The sequence below is a fragment of the Balearica regulorum genome, chromosome 2 (assembly GCF_011004875.1).
Source record: "Balearica regulorum gibbericeps isolate bBalReg1 chromosome 2, bBalReg1.pri, whole genome shotgun sequence".
Classification (NCBI taxonomy): domain Eukaryota; kingdom Metazoa; phylum Chordata; class Aves; order Gruiformes; family Gruidae; genus Balearica; species Balearica regulorum.
The window spans coordinates 153,888,459-153,904,005 of NC_046185.1; the positions used below are offsets into that span (position 1 = coordinate 153,888,459).

Sequence of the window (15,547 nt, forward strand, 5' to 3'; positions counted from 1 at the left end):
ATATTTTATATGTCTCTTAAAAATTGTAGGGTACTGTAATCATATTAAAAAAATAAGAAGCTTTCATTATATTTCTTTGGATGTGTCAGTGCATGGACATTCCTACAAGAAGAACTGAGGACTTGATGGGTAAAACATCGACAAAACAACAGAAGATAAACTCTGTATAATCTGGTTTTATCTAGAACAACAATTAAAAGAGGAGTCATTGGCTATAATTAAAGAATGGGTTTGTTAAAAAAAGTTAGTTTTATTTAGCAAATGTTATAATGAGGAGATGAGCTTGATCCTACTTACCTGAATAAGTCTTTCTGAGATTTTATAGCTAAAACAATTTCCCAGTGAATTGTTTTGGATTTAAACCAATATCTTCCTTATTTTGGAGATGGTTCCATTATTTCCCCCAGTTTTGGACCTCACATGGAGCGATTACACCAGCTGTATATGGGTATTTGCCAAGGCTGTCTACCTAGAGTGACTGGATATTGCTGTTTTGTGAGAACTGATTTCACAGCCAAGAGAAGGAAAAGAACAAGGAAAGGAAAGCTTTCTGTTATCCAAAGTGGCTGCATGAATTGCAGAGCTGCAGCTGTGAAACTGAAGACTCGGTGTTTACTTCAGAGAGATGGATATTGGAGAGGTTTTGGTTAACCAGCTATGTCTAGACCCCAGGTATTATCATCAGATGGTTTTAGAAAAAAATACAATTTCTTAAATCTAGAGGATAGGTTTAGAGAGGCTCCATAGAATAACCGAACACTGATGATACTGAACAAATCCCATTGAAAATGTATTCTTTGGTCTAAATACTGGTCTAAGCAAAGAATAGAGGGGGAAAAATGTCTCCAAATATCGCTTCTAAGTACTTGTCTCATCCTCACTTGGGAGCACAGAGCAAACGGCTTTCAAATATTGTAGGCTGAACTACTGCAGAAACTGGGAACAGTGGAACCAACCAGTGTGGCAATAGACGTGTGCCCGTTTGTACGCAGCCTGGATGCAGTGAGGTTCTGGATGCAGTGAGGTTCTAGCACAGCCGTGCGATGATCAGGTCCCGGTTAGTGCATGCGCCATGTTGTGTACGACAGGCGTGCATCAGCTCTCTTGGCGCTGGCTCCCTTCTCTCCCGTGATTTCAGGTGGTGTTCAGACATGCCCTTCCTGTGGCTGATCAATCTGTACTGTAGTGGGGTTGATGGCTCTGTCCCCCTCCATTGAAGTGCTGGCCCTCTCCCAGCCCTCCCAGAGATGCTGGGAGCCCTGCTGAAGTGGTGGTATGCAACCCTGACACCACAGAGCTGTTTGAAAGCAGGGGGAATGATGCATGCCTTATAACACTGAGAACTACCTGTGCGGAAACCATTTTGTTGGGAAATCAGCATGTAATTGCAGGAAGTCCAGAAATAGAGGGATTGTTACTCCGACTGGTAAAATGGTAGATTCCTGCCAAATGGGCTGTGGTTTCTTGCACAGACTTGGAACACACCAGTGACACAAATGTGAAGGTGGTGTGTCCTTTTGGCAGAAAGGGTGCTTTCTCTCCCCACCTGGAGGGAAGCAAGCAGGAGTGGGAAATGGTCTTGATATCTGAAGAGTCTACACTGAACTAAAATGATTTTTTAAAAAAAAATTTGCCAGTTTTGCTGCTATGTGTCCACAAAAAGGTAATAAACCTGGTGTATTATTAAAGGATAAAAGTAATTCTTACCTATGTAGTAAGAGTACCACCAATAAGTGATCTAGCACATGATATTTCTCTATTGAAGATTACCTGCATTGTTAAATCTTTCCAGCTGCATTAAAGACAAAAGAACTTTAAATAACAAAATATTACAGAGTATGCTCTTGGTCATGGAAACCTCTGCCAGTAGGATATCTGTTTAGTCATCTCTCAGAGGCTGAACTGTATAATACATCTTACTATGGTACTTATGGATATTAAAGGCTCTGTTTAGGATAATATTTTTCATAACTGTTTTTGGTGCTTAAAAATTTAAATTGTCTAAAGACATGTTTTGAAAGTGTAAAATGGATGCTTAATTTTACTTGGTTAATCAAATATCACGTTATGTATTTTAAGTATTGTTAAATATTTATATTAATACAAAATGATGAAAACATAAATCAAAATATTTAGTTCACTGAAGTTTTGAAACCTATGGATATTATTTTTTGCAGCCTTTGGAACAGGCTAACATATCTCTGTGCACAGCTGCCCATATGTCATATGCTGTCTTCCATTTTGATGTGTTCTTCAGCACCAATATAACATGGTTCATTTTATAATTTTTTTTTTCTAAATTGAGTAGAATTACTACAACACATTATTATGGCTTTAACTTCACTCGTTTCAAACCTCAGCCTATAAGTTATTTATAAAGTGGCTTCTTGGTGAGTGTTTATAAAACAAACCCGATAAAAGGAATTCAGTTCTAGAAGGGAAGGGGTCTAAGGAGATAGGTGTTTATCCAATTTGCTTCAAAGCTTTAGGTTGCTGTGGTCCTTGGAGTACTTTGGAGAATCTTGAGGGTCTGGGGTGTAGCAGAAATCCCAGTGGATAAAAGCACCACTCAGAAGACCTGATGCAGTGTTGCCCTTGATATCGCAAACAGCATGATGAGTGAATGAGTAACTGAGACAGTGTTTTTTTGGGATTTGCCATTTTAAAGAGGTAGTTAGGTGTAAATAATTTAAGAAAGAATTCAAAATTTTCAAAGGCAGTTGCTTATTAATAAGGGTAAAGAAAGGAGGAGTGTATGCTATGGCGAAGAACGATAGGGAAGTAAATGTTTGCAGCAAGGCTTGAAATGGCTCAGCCAGTCCATAACACAGCATAATACATGTCCTGGGCTTCGTAATCAATTCTAGTGAGATTTTTATCATCATCTTACAAAGATGCCGTGTTACAGGAACTTTCTCCATCTTCCCTGGAACTGCTAGGGCTCTTTTACCCACTCTGGAAGAAGTTACACATATATACCTACTAACCGTGAGTGCTTTTAGAAGCTAGCAGCAGTGCCCTGCTAGATGAAGCTTAGGAGGGAAGAGTGAAGAACCATGGGGTATTCAGTCCCCTAGAGGTAGGCAGGTGCTTACAGATGTTTACAGGTGTTTGACAGATATGCCAGATGAAAAGATTTTCAAAAGTAAACCTTTACCTCTGATTAACACAGAATATCCTCAGGTATAGATATTAAATTTTTCAAACATTTTCCTGTGCCATTCTTATTGATGACATTGTCAAAAACTTGGTTTACTTACCAAAATACTTTGTGCCAGGACTCTGGCAGGATCTGTCGTCAACTTTCTGACCCACTGTATGAAACCATATCTCTTTCTATGTCATACAGATAATGTATAACATGAATAATTAAGTGTGAGAACTTGAGGCTTGCTGTACTCATTGCCTGAGTGTGTACACAGAGCAAGTATACAGCTGACAGGATTAAATTTGTATTAGATAAAATGGAAACATTTTTCTCTTAGAAAACCCTTCATACGTATATGGTTTTCTTTTTACAAATTTCTGTTGGCAACTTGTTGACGAGGATGGAAGTAAGTACCTTCATATATCTAATGTGCAATTTTTAGGTTTTTTTTTTGTTGTTGTTTCATTTGGTTTATATTACATAGAAGGTTTTGGACAGAAAACCTCTGTACAAGGCTGCTCCTCATATTTCATTTTTCCTTTGGTACATTTTTATATTAAAATGGTTCAACAGGATTATAAGGTGACCAGAATGTTAATGATGAAGCAAAAAAACGGCTTAGAAAGCTCACCTCATGCCTTGAGCTTGTCATTTAAATAGTTAACCATTTACCCAAGAGCCAATAGATGGAGATTTCAGACATTTGAAAAATGTATTTTCCTATAAACACATAAACTATTGACTGATAAAGAAATTATGGCAAACCAAATTGAGTCAATTTTATGAAGTCTTAAGGTTGATGAACTTGGAGAAGGCTGAAAGAGTAGACTAGTTAGCTGACTGAGGTCAGAACTGAAATGAAAACATTCAGCCACCTGGATAAGCGTTTTGCTGAAAAGAATTTTTTTCACTGAATAGCTGTCGATATTTTGGTTTGCTGGAATATAGTTTATCAAATGCATAATGCTAGATTAAATAACTTTTTTGAAATTATTTAGGGCCCATTTTTGCTTCAGTCCATACGCCGCTTAGCTTTGCACAACCCGTATTGTCATAATCTTCTGTGTTTTGCCTATTTACATGATGGAGCAATCATAGAATCATAGAATGGTTTGGGTTGGAAGGGACCTCAAAGATCATCTAGTTCCAACCCCCCTGCCATGGGCAGGGACACCCTCCACTAGACCACGTTGCCCAAAGCCTCATCCAACCTGGTCTTGAACACTTCCAATCTAGAATGCCTTTTTTCAATAAATTTCTGACGAATTGATTAATACAAAGGACTTAGAAATGAAAAAGATAATTTCATAAAAGAAACAACATACAACATGGAATTAGCTTTCAAAATACAGTAGTTTCTTTTGAAAACAGCATAGCAAACCATTCCGGGAAAAAATGGAATTTTGTAATTTGAAGCTGTGTCATTTGTCTCTGTCCTGTCTTTGACTTTGAATGCGAGAAATGGAATATGGAAAAAAATAATTTCTCTTCCCAAATAATTGTCATTCCTCCCCTCTTCCCTCCCTGCCCCACCTGCTTCTCCCTTTTAAACTTTTTTAATTCTTTAGATTTCAGAAGAAAGAGAATACAGAAATTAATGAAGGAAAAAGGAGAATGCAGAAGAAAAAACATACAATATTGGACATTCCAAGTAAGACTGAAACAGATTTTCAAAATGAGGTTTGTTTGATTTCTTCATTTTCCTCCTTCAGACAATTTAAAAGAAAACATTCTGAAAAGAAAAGTTTTCAGGAAAATGTTATTCAAAGTTTTAAATCAGTTCTAGTGTTTAGATATACTTGTTCCTCCTGAGAAGTGTGGATCTCAAACGAAGTTACACAATAAATCTAGTCATTCCTATCAGAAGACTGCTAGTGAAGCCTTGGTCTAGCTGAAGTCAATGATAAAACTCCCATTCACTTCAGCAAGGCCAGGATTTTTCCCCTTACCTACACCTTTAAAAAAGCGATCAATGCAATTGTTTCAGCAATGAATATTCTCTGACTCCATATATGCAGCAGTTACTCTCTCTCCAGGCAGAGAGGGTCATATTTAGCATATTTTGGGCTTTTTAATGTGAAGATAATAGGAGAATGCGTATAAACCCACAAGATTTTGCAAGTCATCCTGCAGAATTTTTCATCTCAGGCAAAAGGTTTTACTTCAGCTGTAATAAAAACAGATATACAGCTTTTTTATTTAACAACAACAACAAAAAAAAAGCACTCACTTAGGAAGTCTAGTCACATTTTTCTTTCAAAGTTTTCCTTGAAAGCCAAGGAATAATTGTAAATCCAATTCATAAAGAAGAAAATATCAGTTATACTGGTGAGAATCAGCATGTAGCCAGGTTACAGCTGCGTCCTTTTTGCCTATTGAAGAAGTGATCACAGGGCTGACAGCTGGAGTTTACTTGACTGTACAATAAAGCAGCCCTATAGGTACCTTTTGTTGTATTCAAAATGCCAAATGTAATCTTAATGCACTTTTTTCTTTTCTTTTTTCTTTTTTTTTCCCCCCTGTTGAGTATTATATCTTTAACCAAGGAAATGAAAAGAAGATAGATAAGCAGAAGAGATCAACATGCACCTCAAATTATTTAAGACACTCTGTAGGGAAATGATACATTTTTCACAAATCTGTATTTTATTCTTGTGTTGTTAGATAGCCAGTGAAGAGAAAGTCCAGTGGTTACTTGAAGCTGTGTGCAAAGATGATAGTTTAAATGCACAGAAAACTGTATAGCAACCACACCTCTTGATACTTCCTGTTGTCTATACAATTCTGCGCATTAGCACTGTTTGAGTACAGGTAGCATCCGCTTAATAAATGGAAAATAAGCCTTAAAATATTGAAACTAAGAACAAAAGAAGAAATCAAAGTCCCAAACCCTCTGAATGAATTGAATAATTAAATAAGGATACTTTCTACAATTTTGGAAAATATAATACATTTGAATGCACCTTGCAAATACTTTTAATTGTAATTCTAGATGGCAAATGTCTTTGCCAGTATATATTCCCCATCCACTTTCCAGACACTGAACTTGCCATAATGATCATTCACTGATAACGTTTTGTTATCAATCTTCCTCCAAAATGGAAGGGACTTGAGGCATCTATCTTGTTGTTGAAATGAAACAATCTTTAGACAAACACAAAATATTGTGATGCCCTTGTTATATGACAAGAAGGGAAGAGAAATATGGGTGGAAACAGACCTCCACTGCCTGGAAAATCACTACGTGAACTCCCTAGTTCTTCTGAATGTCTGCTGTGTCACACAAAACTATTGTGGATCACAGATATTTCACCATTATATTTCTGAGAACGCCATAATTTATTTTTAGATGTGTATTTGGTACCTTGGTAGGTAAAAGAACTTCCAATGTACTTTGTGCTGACTTGGGATGTTCATGTCTATTTTGCAGCATGGTCACATAGAAGATGATAACTAAAATTCACAGATAACATTGTTTGCATAACCAAATGTAGTAAGTACTTATTTATACTTTTAGAAATCAGGAAGCCAAGGTTGTGCCTTGACAGACTTGGACCCCAAAGAACATATAGAATAAAATAAAGTTTTTCGTTGAAATGCAGAATTACATCTTGGATCTTCTCCATTAACATCAGCTGACGGAGTGTCCTCTTACAGGACCTTAGTCATGCAAATACAGAGCCTTTCTATTTCTACCAGAGCTGTTTCATAGGTGTGAGTAGATGCTTGTGAATGTAGATGTGTGAATTATGTCCTACTTTGTTACTCTGTTTTAGGAGGTAAAGCAGAGTGTGAGTTCATGAGTTCCAGACAGGCAAGGAGCCTGCAGAACTAGCTCTGCTAGTGACACAAATGCTGGCCAGGAAAAGTCTGCTACAAGGCGCCTAAAAGCAAGTATGTGGCTACCAAGGAAAAACATGTGCTGAAGACTTTCAAAAAGAGTCACGCTGTATATTGCTAAGATCCCAAATGAGGAACTCAGGTGAGTAGGATTTGCCTACACTTGAGTTAAGCATGCCTTGCTTATGTCACTCTTTTTCATGTAATTGTTTAGGTTGGAAAAGACCTTTAAGATCATTGAGTCCAACCATTAACCCAGCACTGCCAAGTCCACCACTAAACCATGTCCCTCAGCACCACATCTACACGTCTTTTAAATACCTCCAGGGATGGTGGCTCAACCACTTCCCTGGGCAGCTTGTTCCAGTGATTGACAACCCTTTGGGTGAAGAAATTTTTCCTACTATCCAATCTAAACCTCCCCTGGCACAACTTGAGGCCATTTCCTCTTGTCCTGTCGCTTGTTACTTGGGAGAAGAGACCAACACCCACCTGGCTACAACCTCCTTTCAGGTAGGTGTAGAGAGCGATAACGTCTCCCCTCAGCCTCCTTTTCTCCAGGCTACACAACCTCAGTTCCCTCAGCTGCTTCTCATCAGACCTGTGCTCCAGACCCTCCACGGGCTTCATTGCCCTTCTTTGGACATGCTCCAGCAGAACATTTCAGAACAAAAAGTTTAAATTCAAACTGTTTACTTTTAATAGAAGTGAAAAACAAGGTCAGTTTGTTTGTTTGTTTGTTTGAAAAGCAGACCTGAAAAATAACTCTCACTTCTATACCCACCATTGATAGTTTAGTTTTTGAAGTTCAGCCAGGAAAGATGCTATGTAAGAAGTGGACCTGAATGGTCACTTAAAGGTTTGTTATCTGTAATAGCTGTTGGGGTTAGGTGAGTATTGTGAAAATCTCACAAGAGTTTTGAGTGACCCTAACATACAGTCCTTTCATGAGCTGTGGATCATAAATATTTTACACTTCTTGACAGCTCACAGGCTCATCTTTCTATTTGAAATAGGTACATTTTAACTTGCCCACCAATCCTCCTTGTGCCCTTGGCAAATATTGATATAAACAGAATGTAAAAGGCTACCTTGAAAATTATTATTATGTCAATTGGAGTACCCTGGAGTTTCTGGCCTTGTGCATGGGCAGGACAGGCTGTGTCATCTGAGGAAGAGCCCTGTGAAGGAGTGGTGACTCAGAGTCTTTTTACATCTCCACAATACGGCATCCACTGCAGTTGGCCCTTAGAGCAGGAGCTCTAAATTTTGGGTTCATCTGGTATGCAGTGGTCAATCAGGCTGGCAGAAAGTGCCAGTCTGGCATAACCTCTTTTACCATCTTGATCGGTCTTTGGTTTAAGGCACAATCTATTTTAAAAACATAGTATTCCTGTAACTTTCCTCACCAACTCCCATTTCTGTTCAGTCCACTTATAGGGTTCAGAAAAAAGCCCAGAAATTGGCATTGCGGCCAAAGTTTGTCTGTTATAGCCAGAGAGGAATGTCTTGAACTTAATATGTTTGGTTTGGGAGATCTGTTTTTGTCCGCTATAACCAATTGTCCATTATAACCATGTCCATCATAAGTGTAGTGTGCACTATATAATTTAACAGCAGTGGTTAGTACAGCAAAAGCCAACTGTTGAGGCTGGGTGGGAAACCTGAGATATTTTGTTAACCAAATATGTCCTAAAATAATCTTAATTTTTTGAGAAACTATCAATCTCTGCATACTTGGCTAAGTGCTGTTGTTGAAATTTTAAAATGGTCTATTCATCCTTAAATGTATGCTTCACCAAGAAAAGAAAAGGATTTTTTTTTATTCTTTCAAAATATCAGATGCTTTATGTACTAAGCAGAACCTTGGCATCCCTGAGCTTGAGGAAACAAGGTTAAAATGGGAGGGGCACCAACTCAATTAGTTTCTGTGGAGGAAAGTGTAACTTTTAAAAATTGGAAATATAAACATATGTTGTATCTTAGGTGTAGAGAATAAATATGTAAGACAAAGCTTTCTCATCGCAGTTAAAATAAATTGCCTGGAAATTTAAGGACCCCAGTAAAAATTCCCATGTTGTTAATTTATTAAGCCTTGTAGCATAAAGAGCAAGGAATCGAATAGGGATTAATTCACAATACAGTATACTTTATCCTTTTAAATGCCAATGATCTTTAAAAAATGGAATTGAACTTGGCTTGAGCTAAATCTAAGTGAACATGTCCTAGTTTTTGTTTCTTGAAAAAGAAATAAAATTGATTAGAAGTAAGATTTTCTTGGGCAAAATGAGATATTTTTTTTCTTCTATGAAACAAAGCATTTTCATTTTACATATCAACATTTCCATTAAAAGCAAAGCCAGAGAAATGGCATGCCAGACTTGCACACCATTCATAAAATCAGCAGGTGATGCAGTCCATCTTGCAGCCAGTAATCCAGTGGCTAGGGAACTCGCCCAAGGGGTGGGGGAACAAGGCTCTCCTCTGCCAGTGGAGAACCCGTGTCTCTACCTTCCAGGAAATATCCTGGGTGAAGAATGATTTTATTTTTTATTTTTTTGTACTTCTCTCTTAAAGCAGTCCCATGCATGTGATAGAGCTTTTGTTTTACTAAGGAATCTCCCACCTTATAAATAAGAGATTAAATCATTGTGTCCTTCTTCCTGACTCTAGCCTGGCATCCTGAAAGCCTTAGTCCGTTGGAGTCCACTGATGGTCCTTGTTGGACTTCACAGACTTTGTGTGGCCAGGTGAGTGTCATTTGGAGAGTGTCATGGATGTGTCCCCATCTGAAGGAGCAGGACTGAGATGGGGCAGAGGGAAGGGTGCAACTTGCAGAAACTTAACAGCTTTTGAAACATACGCAGGCATCCACATGTAGCAAGCAATTGTGGAACAGAAGAGCAAGCCTCAGGCATAATCCCTCCTTGGGTGGTAGCCTGTGAATTTGGCAGTGAGGAACTGTGAGATAGCTTGTAAGAGAACTCTGCTGTTCAGGGGCCATTAACCAATCCTTATGTAAACTCTTCCTGAAAACTCACTTCTACCATACTGAGACAAAAAGAATAGTGTCTTCTCTGATCCTCCAGTAAGCTGCACATAAGACTCTTAAGTTATTTTTTTTTTTTTTTTCCTGTTTTGCTGCCCTTACTTGTTGCTGGTAAGGTAAAATGGATTACAGGCAGTTTAGTACTGAAGTCTGACATTTTTCTTTTTTTAAGTCTCTACTGTGAATGGAACAAGACTCCTTGCTGAAAAAACACAGTTTCTTGATGAGAGGTGTTATGCAAGTTACTGTAATTACTTGGCCTGAGCACCCCAGGGAGCTCTTCTGAACCACAGTACTGGTTCTTGCAGGCAGGATAAAGTCAAACTTGCTCAGTAGTGAAGTTTCAGAACTGTGAATTCTGCCCCCATCCTGACTAAAATATGAGAAAACAGTGCAGGAAGCTCCAGCCTGTCTCAGTCCACCCAGATATAAACTAACTCATCTACTGAAAGTTTATGATGAATGAGATGCAGCCAGTTCTACCTTGGCCTTTAGGGTTGAGGAGAAGTAAAGGCCTGTCTTTGTCCAGTGATAAATGAGATGCTTATTCCAAGATTTTGCTCTGCCAGTGAATTATAGTTGGAACTATTGGGAAAGGAAAAATTGTGGTTGGAAAAAGGAGTGCATTATGTGTGAGTGACACAATGTTTGTGCATGCATGTGGGTGTTCTGAGCAGATACTTACGATGCATAAAAGAATATGGATGAAGAATGCTTAAGTGTTGCCAAGCTGTCAAGTGTTTATCTTTTCAGATATATAGTAGTATTGACAGTCCTTCTTACTGGATGGCTCCTACAGTAAGCAGAGAAAAGGAAAAAATGGATAGAATCCTGACAGAATACTATGAATTTTCTTGGAATTAGAAAATAGTATAAACAAATCAATAATTTACATATGTATATATTTTCTTACTCCATGAAAGGAGCAGTTGTTCTAGTTCATGACATGAGAGAGAATCTTGCAATGGCAAAATTGGTGTGAGTGAAGCAAGTTTTGTATAAAATCCCTAGCTGAGGTTAACCTGTTCAGACAGGTCAACTCCCTTTCTAAAGCCATCAGCAGGTTTTTAAGTTATTGTGGTGCTTCTTTGTCAGACTTTCAGTGCTTTGGCAGCCCTGAGGCTTGTCTTGTCTTCTATTTTCTGCCCTTCAGTCTTGCCAGGTATGGCCGCTTACAAAGTGCCTGTCTCTGGCAGGAGCAATCAGCCTTCTTTATGGGTTTACCTTCCTGCTCCACAAATTCCAGGTGATCTCTTCCTCCTTGTTGAGAGGAGTGATTTTGCACCTCTCAAGAGCTGCACAGCGTGATGTCTATTCTCTAACTCTGAGATGAAACAACTGAATTTCGCACTCCGGAATCCAAACCGCCTAAGCCCACTTGGCCCTTATGGCTTGTGCGCTGTCTGGATGTCTCTGCAAACCTCAGAGCGTGTCTCCCTCATTAAGCAAAGCACTTGCAATCCCAATAATTTGGTTAAAACTGGAATGCCTCTATATGGTCTACCAGACAGGGAGCAGAGTCCTAGTTCAGTTCTCCTTGTCACTTCCCACATATCCTCATGCGACGGATCTTGGGCCCTCCTAAACAACCCTCAATTTGTCAAAGAAACACTGTCCTGAATTTGGAATCTTTGGTGCAGCCAGCCTGTACATCCATCCAGACAGACTTCTGAGCATTCAAGGATTTGGACCCATTTTAAACTTTGTATGACTAATATCTAGTGTATCATTTATAAAGTGAGCACCAATGATGCCTTCTCCACTCAGTATGCTGGGCAGAAATCCTCTTAGCTTTTGCAGGAGGTGTGTGTATGCACATAGGCACAGATACCAGTATGAAAGGTTCTGCTTGCTGTATTATTTCATGACAATGTACAGATGGTCTTCCAGATTACAAAAGAAATGCCTCTGGCAAGCAGTGCTCTTCACTGTGATTGATATTATGAGATATAAACTTAGAGTTTCTCCAAAATATCTCCTTTTCTCATCTTGGTTTTTTTTTTTTTTTTTTTTTTTTTTAATTATTTTTTTGGTCTGCTGATAGAATGGTGTAACACAGAGTACTTCTAAACAATTAGGAAATAATTAGGAAATATTTGTAATCTGTTCAGATAGTCACCTTTGATATTTATAATTTGTAAAGATTTCTTTAACTGTGACTTCAAAGGGACATCCTGAGACCATCAAGCATTCTACATTCAGCAATGGCTAGTGGCTAAATGCTCTCCATCTCAGCATCCCACAATATCTCCTTCCTAACCAGCAAAACATATCTTCACCCAGGTAATTCTCTTTTTTGAAATAAATTTCATAGAATAGTGAAGAATCTTCCCTGAGATAACAAAGCTGCCTGCTTTATATTTGGGACTTGCCTTTATATATTTTGTATTTATTTTACTTACCATTTTCATTAGTTTCCAAAATGTCAAACATAGCATTTCTTCATAAAGATTTTCAGTTTTGAATGACACATAAGTCATCATCCAACTTGAAACTATATTGAAAACCCTCACTGAAGTAGACATATGAAGGGTCAAAAGAATCAGAATATGTTAGTTTTAGAGTTCAGTTGTTAGTGTAAAGTTTTAACTTTTAGACTACAAGAAAAAGCCTGTATCTTTCCTTTGAAGATTGAAATGAAATGTACTCAAACAACAGATTAATTTAGGATTTTCTAGGCCTTTGTATGGCATATCATCTGATTCCCTAAATGTCATATTGGCAGTTAATGAATGCCAGTTCAAAGTATGATCCTGGAATGTGATAGCTGACAATTAATGCCCATGAGTTTCATTATGAAGATTCTAACACTTCACTAATTAAGCATATTCCTATAAATGAAGGTCCAAGAAGTGGAAGTGGAATTTTCAAATAGGTTCCTCTTTACCTACTTCATCCCTGCTCCCACTGAAACAGTTGGAGATTTTTAAGACAGGATAAATGAATATATGCAAGGCAGTCCAGTTTTATAAACCCCGTCTAGCACTTGTTTACTGTTATTTGAATGATGTTACAGGCATGGCATTAATAGAATTGCAGGTCAAATCTGAGACACAGGGTAGAGAATGTTATTTTTGAAATTACAGAAGGCAAAATTCTTTCTCTTCAATTAACTGAGAGATCCAAATTCCATGCATTCTTTCCAGGTGAACTGTTAAGTTAAGGACTTACTTGGGAACAGGAAGGGGGTTTTTAGTATTGATCTTTTATTTCAGAGATGGTCAAATGGACTGATTTTTCTGTCTGATCGAAGGCCTCACTTTTCTTCTGTTGAAGTTAATGGCTATGGTCATATTGATTTCTTAGGATGCTGGATATTCTTCCAAATTAATTCTGTGCTAAAATGGGGCAATCTGGTTTTATATAAAAAGTGAAATTTATGGTCAAGCCTGGCTCAGTATATGCTGTTGAAGACTATGCAGGGCTTCAGCAATCAATAGAAAATAATAAAAAATTAAAAGGGAGAAGCATTCTGTCAATAGCACTCCTGTAACAAAGGGAATGCTTGTTTTATATTGATTAGCTACTATTAAATAATGCATCATGGCTTCACAACCATGTAGGCTCTTGCAGGGTTGTTTATTGCAAACAGTGGCAGTACAGAAATACTCTTAGTGAGCAAGGAAATCAATACTGTGTCGGTAAACACACTTGCAAATGCAGTCCCATGGCTCACCCTCCAATCTTCAGCTGCCCATTAAACCAGAATAGTGTGAAATAAGACTGGTTGTTACATTCTGTATTTCTCTTTCAGCATGTTTCTGGACAGCATTAAGCTGCTGAGGCACTTAAATTAGAATCCAATCCGTAAGTAACTTGTTTGGTATACTTCTACTCACCTCTTGAGTGTATAAGAGTACAAATCAGCTAAGCCATTTCCAACATGTCAGATTGGCCTGTGAGAACAGATTTTTAACAGCTTCCGTTTGTTTGAACACCAAAAAAATTGGAGAACATTTTATCTATAACACTACCAAATAATCCTGGTTAAAATTAGGGCAGTCTCGACTTAGTGTAGAAACCCTAAGCACATCCTCTCCAAGGAGTTAGCTGCTCAACTATCATTGAATGAGGGTCCTAAAACAGTGAGGCTTCTCTGGAAATCTTTGAAGGAGATTCTTTAGCATGGCTAAGGAAAATGCCTCCATTATTTGAAAGTGTGGTGTGAGTGCCAACTGAAGAACCAGGTGAATGAAGCTAAAGGGAGAGTGGGGACCAGTGAAACACATGTATTCCCGGGGCACCTGATGCCACGTCATGAATTAGTGTCATTTGGTTTCACACGCCACTGGTCAAACAGCAAGGAAGTAGCACACTTCCCCACTGTCCTCTGCAGATTATGCTAAGGGAAATACTCCAAAAAGATTGAGTAAAGCTGAGCTTTCTGTTTAGGGAGTGGTTATTTATTTAATTACCATTCCTCACAAGCTGAGATCCTTTCAAGTATCACAATCCAATCCCTCTGAGACAAACTCCCTGAATTTAGGAGAGCTGTGATGCTTTTTCCATCATGACTGATTACCTTTCGTAGGGTATGACTGGCCCAGTGAATGATACGAAAAGACCCTGTTGCAGCTTTTGTTTCAGACAATGAGCACTCACAGTTCCCCTTAATATTACCAGAAAGAGATAAACATTTGTAGCACTGGACACCTATAAGTAATGGTAAACCATAAATAATAAAATCCAAAACATATTTGTTCATTTCAGACCAGATGTATTAGAGTGAATTTGGTTTATGGTATTTCCATAGATTCTGCGAAAATGTATGTGCATAGTTTTAGTTTATGATAATTATTGTACAATGCCTTCTCTGGACACAAAGAGTGGGATTTATCTGAACAGATTTTAGCCACCTAAAAGTCAGGTGTCTAGCCTAGGCTGATAGTCTGAATTTTCCCTATAGCTGATGGAGATATATAGTCTTCTCCAGGAGACTGAGATAGCTACCTAATACAGGTGAATGTATAAATTTATGGAGGTACCTGACTTTCTTCATTGGTTCTCTAGGGAGCCTTGGCAGCTAACCTATATCAGGTGACACATTTTACAATATTAGGCTGACTGAGGGAATCCTATCATATGAAAAATAATGACCAGAAAAGGTGTGAGGACAACTGGAGACAGAGGATTTCTAGTTGAAAATAAATGCTACACAATAATTAGTAACAGTCGGAGACACAAACTAGCACTGAACAGTGCTGGTTGGTCTCATTTTGAATTCTTCCAAAAGGGAAAGATTATTTTTGAGGTTAACTATTAGTTCAGAGCCAAATTTCAGCTAGAGAGAGCTCCAAGTCATTTTGCAATGACTCTAACAATATTGCTTCAGAGGAAACTGCCTGGCTATTTAATAGAGAATGCTTCACAGAAATCTGTGGTGACTGGGAACTGGAGTCCAGAATACTGTACTGAGGGCCATTATTTTTCAATACCTATGTAAGGGTTTACTTGAAGTCACTGATCTTGTTCCTTAATTTATAATGGGGTCCATATGGCAGACATAGAAT

At 38.2% G+C, this 15,547-nt stretch overlaps 1 long non-coding RNA gene across 3 annotated transcripts in view; it reads left to right on the top strand.

Annotated features, from left to right (window-relative positions):
• The window catches only part of LOC142600612 (uncharacterized), a 131,469-nt gene that overhangs the window by 84,207 nt on the left and 31,715 nt on the right, over positions 1 to 15,547 (top strand). For all 3 annotated transcript variants that reach the window (XR_012834191.1, XR_012834189.1, XR_012834190.1), the window contains 2 exons: positions 4,717 to 4,828; positions 6,925 to 7,130. This is a non-coding gene — a long non-coding RNA (uncharacterized LOC142600612). The remainder of the gene's footprint in view (positions 1 to 4,716; positions 4,829 to 6,924; positions 7,131 to 15,547) is intronic.